An 11,148-nucleotide genomic window follows, 5' to 3' on the forward strand; every position below is an offset into this window, starting at 1 on the left:
CGTCACTGGAGAGCTTCAGAAAGAGGCAGACACTCAGTAACCCCAGCTGGATTAAGTATTTACTTATCCTGTGTTAAGGGGGTGGAGGGGACTTGTTTTTTGATTTTATTTTTTTTTACATGATGTCTTTTAGTTCAGTGGTGAGTGTGCGCTGATCAATAGACTAACAGAACAGTTTTGTTTCCTTATTGCAGAGCCTAGAAAGGAACTTGTACAATTAGGAACCTGGGAAATTCTTTTTGTAACTGATGGTGACAAGACCTTGAACAATGGGCTAGGACATGGGCACACGCTTTTCTCCTGTGCAGCTTGAGGTAGCCTTAAGTTATGACAGCATTTGGAATTATAGGGACTAAATTGCTCCTCTCGGGTGATTTGCACTGTGGAAGGGTAGAGGCTGTTTTGGACTCCTGAGACAGAGAGAGTCAATGGAACAGAGACTCTCAGAACACTTTTCAAGTCTTGACAAATGTTTTCTGTGACATGCTTGTCAGTCTGCTCTGTATCATCTACTGTACATGACTAGATAAGAATCTATTAAGATATTATTTTTATCCTTTTCCACCATCTACTTCGCAACAATGTTGTATAATAAAAATGTGGGGTATGTCCTCAAGGTTTGATCCAAAAGGGTCAGAAGAAAGCTGCTTTCTGATGAATGTGGACTTTGCTTCCTTATTTTTCTCTTTAGAAATCGAGTCTGCTCATATTCAATGAACGTATATTAAGATGTCCTCTTCTTAAAAAATGAATATAATTATGATGCTAGGTGTGAAACACTTGGGTTTTCTGCAGTGTTCTCATGCCATGCTCATGTGGGAGTTTAAGAAACACTATTCATGGAATAGTGGCATGCAGTACCTAGGAAGGACTCAAAATCTCCACCTCTATACATTTTGTTTTAAAGAATAAAATAGTTTGAAGACTATTTAAATGCTATAATCCAGAATAGCAGGTTTCAAGGGTTCGTCCAAACTCTTTCACTTTAAGTCAGCATTTTCTTTTATTAAATATTTAACATACAAAAGCTATTTATGTGTTTATCTGATTTTATGCGGTGGGTATGTTTTCAAAGTTACATGTAAATAAAATTATATAATTAGAATTTGTTCTAGAAAACACTAGGAAGCCTTGGTACTTGTGCCTTTGTAATTGTGTTTATTCTCTCTGTAACCTGCCTTGTATCTTGAGATTCTCTGGGATGACACTGAGGACCTTCAGTGTGGTGGCTGGAAGGTAGAGGAAGGATCACTTTCAAATTAGACCCTGCTGCCATCATACTCCCTCTTGAGAGGCCCGTGGGCCAGGCAGAGGCTTCAGAAAACCACTGCATAGGATTTCAAACATTGCTCATGAAGGGGTTTATTTCTGAATGGCTTGGAAACAGATCAAACCGTGGAACCCCCTGTGGATGTGTATCTGTCCATCTGCCCATCCCCCCAACGCCCAATCCACCCAGTCGTACACCGTTCATTCATTCGGACATCAAATAGTTCACTGCTTCTAGAGGGCAGCAAATATATTCACTTCTAACAGAAACATAAGTGTATAGTGTAGTTAACAGTTTTCTGGAAAATTACACAACAGGGGAACAAGACAGACACATATCACTGTAAAGTCCCCTACTTTCCTGGTCTTGGGGCCATCTCATAGATGCACTATGTGTGTCTTTTTGGTGTTTCCCTAACTAAATACCTTGGGGTATTTGGGATCAGCATTAAGCAGCTTTACACTAAGCTCTATGTGGTATACATGATATTGCATATTATTTTATCATGGGGCACCATAAACAGTTAGAAACAGGATAGTGAGCCACAGTGAACTTCTTTTTCTGTTCCTTTGGAAGCTTGAGCTCTGCTGCTATAATCAAAGTTCTGATTCATTTATTTGTTATATCCCAGCCGTTCAACATTTTCTTTTTCCTCTTTCATGAAATCATGCAACAACAAAGATTTTTTTAACTGGGTTGATGAGATAAGCCACTAACCCAGCACATTTCTCCCCTAATGTTTTATGCTGCAGGCATTCTGGTTCTTTCTAGCGTTAAAGAAACCCAGCCTGAGACCTAAGATGTTCTTCTTCCTCTGACTAGGGGCCCAGCAGAAAAACAGTGGCCTGGAACTCAAAAGGGTTGGGATTTCTTTCCAGGTCTACCTGTTCTTCCCCGTGCCGCTGCTCATTCTGTGTGTGCGCTTTCTCCAGTGCCCGTGTCCACAGGAATAAGCCTCTTACCCATTCTTCCCCTGGCTATTTAGCTTGAGAGTCACGGCACTCTCGAATTCATGTAGCTGTGAAGGGAGTCATGTCTCTAAAGGCCGGCTCTACTTTTATACATTAATAAAAATCCAAGTGTCCCAATTACCGTGACCGTCACTTTACGTAGTGTCAAGGATGGTGGAGATCTGGAGTTCTGCACAGAGGTTTCTTGCGTGATTGGTCCTGGAGCCGCTGCCCCTCTTGTGGCTGAATCTAAGATTCAGGGATGCGGTTGAGCTAAAATGTAGGACACAGGTTGTTGGAGGACACCGTGCATTCCCTTCTGTCCCCCTATCTTGCTTGCCTCTTTCTTTGACCCCCACCTTTTCTTTATGCCGAGCACGTGAAGTCTGAGCGCCGACAGAAGGCTGTGTGTCTTTGGAACTGATGATCCCTGATGGTCAGCAGGTGGCCCCAAGTTCCTCGAATCACTGCCTGGGCTCCTAGCTTTCTCTACTGCTTTGTGGTTGATGGGGCTCCTGTAGGCGAGGGAGGTGGCGAGGCAGCTAGGGTCCTGGGCCGCCTTGTATGGAAGAGGAAGCCAGGAGGGGACAAGATAACGGTCCTCCCGTAGTGGCTCGGAGGTCCCGTGTCAAGGCTGGCAGCAGTACGCTGGGCCTGCCTTACTTTCTGTCTAGAGGTGTCTGTATTGCTTTGGGGGATACCTGTACAGCCTTACCTGTGTCAGTCATACCTGAATAAGGTGGTATTTAATTAAAAAACACAAAAGACATGTTCTTTGCTGTGTGGGACTTGTCTCAGGTTCCAGGATTCTTTTTGGTGAAGGAAACCTACTTTTTCCAGAGATTTAGAGTTCTGGCCCATTTCTCTAAGTGCTTTAACTTTGTACCCTATAAAATAAAAATATGCTTGAATCTGGGGACAACGGGCCTTCCCTGAGAGCGGACAGGTACCATTGCGTCTGAGTCTGCAGAACAGGCTGTTTTCAAAGGATTCATTGGCCTATAGGGCGGACAGTGTTTCTGGTGCTGAGTCTTCAGAATGCTGGCAGCTCATCTCTGGTTATATCTTACCTCTCTCCTGACCAACTCTCAGTTACGCTTGAGCACTTTGTCTTTCCTCCTGGCTCCCAAGGATTAGGGGGAGGCCATAGAGGGAAGGCCTTTTTTTTTTTTTTTTTTTTTTTTTTGAGAGATGGTCCAAAGGAAATGGCTCTATCAGCTGCTACCTGGAGAAGGATGCTCTGGTGGCGTGTACGTACGCGCGTGCACGTGTGTGTGGGAGGGGGAAGGAGAGTTTCCTGGTCTCCATCAGTCAGCGTGCATGCTACAGATGATTAAGAATTGCCATTTGCCATTCCTGGCAGAATTCACTTCGTGGTGTCTCTAGGAAGGCATCATTATTGCTGTTTGTGGCTTAAGAAATGAAGGCACAGAATAATGAACAGACCATACGGGGATAATATTACTTTTGCCTCAAGGTGAATACATGAGTATCGGAGGCAATCTGAGAAGTTATGAGGGTTCCTGTGTTCAAAAAGAGAAGATCTGCTCCTTGAGAACAGGAAAAAGGGAGACCCATTGGAATTTGCAATGGAAGAGAGAAAGCACAGATGCTACAGTGTATGAAGGAGGAAGTATTCATCCTGCTGGGAGTGGGGATAATTGATTGGCTTCAGAATAAAGTATGTGCAAGGTCAGAGAAAGGGTATGGAGCGGAAGGCAAGAGTGGGGTTTGAATCTCAGACCGTTCTCGTGAGAAGAAGCATGCGTGGAAGGTGCTAAAACCAAGGGAGAAGAGATGATAGCTACTTTGTAGAGCGGCTGTAAATGCTGTGTAGTTGTCCCAGATGACTATTAGCACTCACATCTGCTGGATATATGCCCTGGAGTGGAATTTTAGGGCTGCAGTAGACTGAAAACTCACTTTAGACCTTTTCTGTCCCTTGCCAGCCTCCATGAAACAATTGGTTGTGTTGGGAAGCCCACATGGCAAAGAACTGCAGGTGGCCTTTAAGAGTTGAGGTATCCAGCCAAGAGCCAGCAAAAAAACTGAACTTTTAGTCCTACAACCACTAGGAACCAAATGCTTCCAGCAGTCATGCTGGTGGAAAAGCAAATCCTTCCCCAGTTGAGCCCCTAGATGAGAACCAGCCCCGCTAGCGTCTCGCTTTCAGCCTCATGTACAGAGGTGGTGCAGAACAGGCTGATAAACAATCTATCACAAGGGTAAGGAGACAGAACCAGGCAAGAGGGCATATCTGAATTCTGGTCTTGGCTCTGCCGTTTCCTAACTGGGTATCATTGACCAGGTCCCTTATCCAGCCTGGCCATCCCTTACCTTTTATGTTCAATGAAGGGATTTGGCAAGATTACATCCTCAATCCCTACCAGCATAACATTTTGATGAGTTTAAGATTTATCTTCAACATCTGAGGAACTCATCTATTCTGGAAATGAATGTTTAGAGGTAAAAAAAAAAAAAAATTGGGGTGATAACCAAACCTGTGTCATATCTAGAAAATTAGCCCATTTCTGAATCTTCTCTGCAGTATGTAGTGGGCAAAGCCTATAATGGGGCTCTCTGATACTGTCTCTGGAAAGGGAAGCACATGGATTAAAGAGGTTTTTTTTTTATTCTACCCCTCTTTTTCTCTTACTTCTTTTGGTACATTGACCAAAACTATGCTGACTAAATCTTTGATTATGTTGAACACTAAAACATGGTAGATGTAGTGTTTGCATTTCAAAGTTCTGAAAAATAAGAGAAAAAACAGTCTAGGTTTCTAATGAAATCCTTAAAAACTATGAGGATTACCTTTGAGTCACAAGAGCACCTGTCTTTGGGTTACACCTTTCAGGGAGCAGAAGGAATGATCTGGAGACTTAACACTGGTTTTGTTGTTCCTGTAAGACGGTTACTGGGTTTTGAATAAGTTCCCTGAGGAAGAAATTACCCCACTGTTGCAGCCACTTGAAATCTCAGTGGGTCTTTGTGGTGAGCAGCTCTGTGGAGGTGTTTTTCAGTGTGAAGCTGTTCTTGGAGGGGAGAGTGAGAATAGAAGTGGGGAAAGTTTGAAAGGCTGTTGACAGGACCAGCTTTTGGGAGCTGCTCCTTTGAGAACAGTTGATAAGGGAAGCTTCTGTGCCCCCCAGATGTGGAGAGCTTTATCCTGCCATGGGCAGGTCCCAGTGCACAGAGTTGTTCCTGGGAGCATCTTATCAGGTGTCAGATTGGGAAGGACTCAGCCGTTCCTCTGTGCTTTTTGCAGCAGGACTTAAGTTTGATATCTTGGGGTGAAGCTAATTATGATGAATCTTTCGACTTTCTTTCTCACTGTAAAGAGGTATTATGGCTTCCCACCCGGCAAGCTCTGGATGTTAGAAAGCCTGCATGGGGACTATGGAACAGTCCATTCAGCATTCCATTGCGATTTGTTTGTGGTTCTCAGAGTCCCGTGCAAGTCTGTGAGCTTTGCAAAAGAGAATGATCCCAACATACTCTATGATTCCATCTATATTATCAGTTCGAAAATTGCTACAACTGGTCTGTGGTGATAAAAGTCAGAAGAGTAGTTACATGTAGGGATATGAGGGAGCCTTCTTTATGGCGTTGTGGAAATATTCTATATGGTAGACTAGATGGCCGGGTATACGTATGTAAAAGGCTATGTAGGCAGGTAAAAGGTGATTTGCTGTAGCTCATATACCTCAATTTAAAAATCTTTTTTTTTTTTTTTTAATAGAAACTGGTTGTTGGGGAAGGGGACTCCTCCATAGAGAGACATTGGTCCCAGGATGAGTCAGGTTGTTTATGGAGGGTGGTGACCATCTAGGATCCATGGAAATCACAACTTAAAATTAGCACTGTGGTTCCTTTGTTGTCATTCTCATTGTTGTTCATCAAAATCCTGAATAGGAGGGTAACTTTTAAACATAGTCTCATCTATTTTGGACACCTAGATGCTTGTAAACAGAAGCACATCTCATTTCCCCTCTTTATGGGAATGCTGTCTTCTCTCTGCGCAGATTCAACTCACCGATTTAGCTATTTTAGTGCACTGGAATTTCTGAAGACGGGTTTGCTTAAATGCACAGGTTTTGGCTGTGGAAGTAATAACAAGGACACTGAGGCCATAGTGAGAATAATTGGGACTTTGTGTATGACCCTATCTCTGTACCATTCCTTGCCATTATGTTACTACTTACTAGTTTTCTCCCAGAAGATGACATAGGAGGTACAAGAATGGTAAAGCACAGTTGGGTTCACTTAGAAGTTCTGTCCGTGCTAATTGTGAGTTTTTATGAAAGAAGCCATCTGAACTAAAGTTGGAGGGTTTCTCTTCGTTTAAATTGCCATACTTTCAGTAGTTCCCAATGGTCCAGCCAACTTCTTGTTGGCTATAATTCTGAATACCATCCTCTCTGTGACTTTTAGTCTTCAGATAATTGCAGGTGCAAAGTGGAAGTTCATTTGAAAAAATACAGTCTATCCACCTGTAATGTTTAAATTAAAAAAATACAAAGTAGATTCAGCACTTAGAACCATACTTTTAATATAGTGGGGTAGAGCAAAGGATTTGTTTTCTGAACCTGGGGCCTGTAAAGCATTCTGATCTGAGGACTCTAGAACTAGAGACAGCACTTCTGGGACCAGGAGTAGGAAAGGGGATGAGGAGCTGAGGAGGGCTGGGGCCAGGGCTGGAGGGAATGGTGTCCCAGCTGGGTGGGATCCGACTGCATTTCCGAAGCACATAGAGATCGTCTGTGGTTTTCATACTGTTCATTCCTTTCGCTCATCCTATTCCATTGGAACAAATGGTCTCGAGTTCGGCATGAAGTGCTTTCTTCCACTGGAGCACGATTGTGTAAGCCGTTCGCATTCTTCACATGCTTGCTGAGAAGACTGGTGTAGGGCATCCGTTCTTCAGCTAAGTGAGTTCAGATATGTCCAGGCTATAAGATGGTTGCATATTTTATCTTTCAAATTAAAAATGGTCTCAGCCCATGGGAGCTTCCCCAAGTGAGGTTTCAGAGCAAAGTGAATGGTCCGGGGATCGATAGGCCATTCCCCATTTTCCAAGACATTTTTGCTGCTCATGTTTCCATTACATCTGCTACTAGATCTTTTCTATGCCCTTGAGTTCCTTATTCCTTTATTTTATTTTATTTTTTAGAGAGAGAGAGTGGGGGGTAGAGGCAGAGGGAGAGAGAGAATCTTAGGCAGGCTCCTCACCCAGCATGGAGCCTGACATGGGGCTCAATCTCACGACCCTGAGATCGTGACCTGAGCTGAAATCAAGAGTCAGATGCTCAACCAACTGAGCCACCCAGGTGCCCCAAGTTCTTTATTCCTAAAAAAAGTCTTCACAAATCCACATATGTAGTCCAGATCATTTCCCTGGTAATAACTGGTCAGCTAAATGTGTTGTACTGGTAAATTGTATAATCCATATGCTTTTAATTTGCTTTAAAAGAAAACTACCTTAGACAAGAAGAAAATAAATTTTTACCAGAAATATTTTAATGAGCTATTTTCAAAATGCATTCTCATTAAAGTAAAATATCCATAATGAAATGAATATTGGTTGTAAGTGTGCAGTTCGATGAATTATTACAGAATGGATATACTCATGTTTCCTGCATCCAGATCACAAAATAGAATATTACAGGCATGTAGGCTATTTATTTTGCTACCCATATAGGAGGTCTGCCTACTAAATTTTAAAATGATTCAAAAAAGCCATAGGCTTTCATTCTGATGCAAAAGTAGCTAGTTTCCTACAGAGGCGAGAGCCGTTTCAATTAAAATCTAGCTGTGTCCTGTCCTTTATTTTTTTTTTTTTAATTTTTTATTTTTTTTAAAGATTTTATTTTATTTATTTGACAGAGAGAGAGAGAGACAGCTAGAGAGGGAACACAAGCAGGGGGAGTGGGAGACGGAGAAGCAGGCTCCCGGCCGAGCAGAGAGCCCGATGCGGGGCTCGATCCCAGGACCCTGGGATCATGACCTGAGCCGAAGGCAGACGCTTAACGACTGAGCCACCCAGGCGCCCCTGTCCTGTCCTTTAGAAGGAAACTGTGTCTGCACAGGTATTTTGTTGCTATGATGCATTCTAATGTGGGCATCATGTGCAAAATGGGATCACGTCATGCTTCTTAGAAACTTCAGGTTTACTTTATAATTTTCATGTCCGTTTGAAAGAACTGTCTTCCAGAAAGATCTCTGCTACACTGCCCATCTATTCATGTGCGTTTGTCCACCCGTTTTACTAGATGCCTTAACATGTAATCATAGTTATGTTAAAGTACTTGTCTTTAAAGAACCAATGTCTGCTAGTCTTTGCATATGATTCTATTGATTGTTCTGTTTCTTGACAAAGGGTGGTTTTCCCTTGCCTTTTTGTGTGTCTCATAAGAGCCGATTGGCTACTGGATGTTGCATGTACACGGACAGAATAGACTGTTCTCTATTATTTGTGCCCATGGGCACACATCTTTTTGTGTCAGGCCATTAGTGTGGGAGGTTGAGTCAGTCTAGCTGAGTTTGGGTTTTCTTGGGTTTTCTGTTTTAACCCTTCTTCAGCAGCACTGGATCTTTACCTGTATCCTGGGGGCAGGAGGATTTTCTGTTTCACCCGCGGAGTGAGCTGTCTTTGCTCCTACTCCTACCCCAGAAGCAGTAGAGTTTTTCCCTTGACCCTGGGGTAAGAGAGTTTGCTGCCAGTGGCCTCAGACTTTTGCTTTGTAAGAGAGCAGGGCTGAGAAGGTGGGCAGGGCGCCATGCCTGTCTCCCAGCAACCCCATCACCTGCTCTAAGTCTGTGCTTCCCTGGCTGGCTTTTGATGTCTCTGGCCATGCCTCCAATCCTTCTAGTGAGCTAGTTGGTGGAGGCTCAGGGAAAGAGCTTGTGAGTGGGTGCAAACTCCCTTTGTGCCTGAGACTATTAGCTCTTGCAAATTGATACACTAGTTTACACTTTGCCTTTAAGAACTCATTAAAAACAGCTGATTTCTTCCTACCCACTGGCACAGAAACCTCCTCTTTCTTCCCTGCTCTGCTGAAGGTGAGACAGATGGTGTGTTTCATCCCCACTTGTCACTCTTTGGAATTCAGTTTACATGTTGGCCCTGTGACCTTGGCTCTCTGATGGGCTCAATAAATAATACAATTTTTAGATTATCCAGCTCTTTCTCATTGTTTGCATGGAATAAAATTTTCTTGAATCTTCCTACATACTAAGGCAAATCAGAACTTTGTTCTAAGTTCTAAATTAATATTAGTTATGTATTGGTTTTTGGTGTTGGTCAATATCACCAACTTAACAAGAGGTAAGAGTTTCTAAGTATTCCTACTTAGGGAAATCCTTCCTTCTTAGTTGCTGTGGCTTCCTTGGGGTCCCCGGTTAGCCTAGTGAAGACAGAGACACCTGTTCCAGGAAACATTGATCTTTACATAATTCTATATAAAAGGGAAGCAAAGTGACATTGCTGAATGTCTTATAGTCCATGCCTGTCATTATCAAAACCCACATCTCAGCACAAGAGAGCAGGAGGTGAGCGAGAGTGTGGTGCTTCTCCTGTTGGGTCCCATCCACTGGTGCTGTCTTCTTATAGACTCTGGCGACTCTGGCATTTTGTGGTAACCATACCTGCCACTTAGCATTTTGCACTCTCCGCCCCTTCTCCTTTCCATCCCCATGAAAGCAGCAGCTTATGACATTTGGCACCAGATACCTTCCCTGCATCAAAATAAGACACTCCCCCCCCCACCAAGTTTCATAGAAAGGGGAAAAATAAAGAACCCCACCTTAATATAGTAAGAGGCAGGAAAAAACCATAAATGAATTCGAATGCCACTCATGGGAGGACCCAGCCTCAGAAAAGGAGATGAAGGTGTTAGAAAGTGACGTCTTTGATTAAAGGCGTTAGCCAGGATACAGAAAGTAGCTGAATGCAAACCAAATGATGAAAGAGGATTTAAGATACCCATTCTGTTTAAAATTCAAGATGTGATATATATACCTTTTTGATTAAAAAAAAAGGTAAGGAGAAAATTGTTTAAGGCCGTCTGTCTGTAGATCTCTGCTTCTTCCAAGTTAGCAGTAAAGATAATCCCAGCCCATGTGATCAGCTCTCTGTGTGTGCTTGCCCACTATTATGAAAATTAAGTCTTTTTTTTTCCCCTATGAATTGGAAGACATCAGTTATTTTATAGTCACACCAAAGTGCCCTTTGGAGTTGTGTGGTGCTTTGGAAGAGCAAGTTTGAGATTCTCTTGTGTAGAGCTTTTGAAGTGTTTGGAAAAGGAAGGGAAAGTGATGGGTTCAGATCTTCATTTTGGAAAATCCACTCTGAAACAGAATAGAGGCTGGACCAGAAGCCTTTCCTTGCTCGGACGCTAAATGCTGTCATTTAGGCAAGAAGAAACAGAAGTGATGCCCAAGGCCAGGTGAGTGGGCATGCAGAAGGTGGGATAGAGAAGAGTGCAGTGGGGGTGGGGGTTTAGAAGTGATGGAGTTAGAGATTGATGGTGCATAGGGCAAGTGCACGAGAGGAGTGAGGAGGGGATGATGTTCACATTTCTGACGTGGCCACTAGCTGATCTTCGGAGAGCAGTGTCCATTCATTAGTTAGAGATAGTTTCCAGAATGTAGGAGAGAGGTTTGGGTTGACTACCCTTATCAAAGGAAACCTCCTTTTAATTCCTGTCCAGGAATTAAATGAAGCCATGAATCCATGCCATGGCTCCCATTGATTGGTTGGGGTTCTTGTTCACAAGCAGAAGATAACCTATCTTTTAATCGTATGCAAAATGGCAATTTTTAAAGAGCACTGAAGACTCATATATGCTGTGGGAGAGCGAATGGCCAGGCCTGAGAAGTGGACATGATGCTGGGGCTCCAGATACTAGGAAGCAGAGACCACAGTCC

This window comes from Phoca vitulina, unplaced genomic scaffold (assembly GCF_004348235.1).
Source record: "Phoca vitulina isolate PV1807 unplaced genomic scaffold, GSC_HSeal_1.0 scaffold43, whole genome shotgun sequence".
Classification (NCBI taxonomy): Eukaryota; Metazoa; Chordata; class Mammalia; order Carnivora; family Phocidae; genus Phoca; species Phoca vitulina.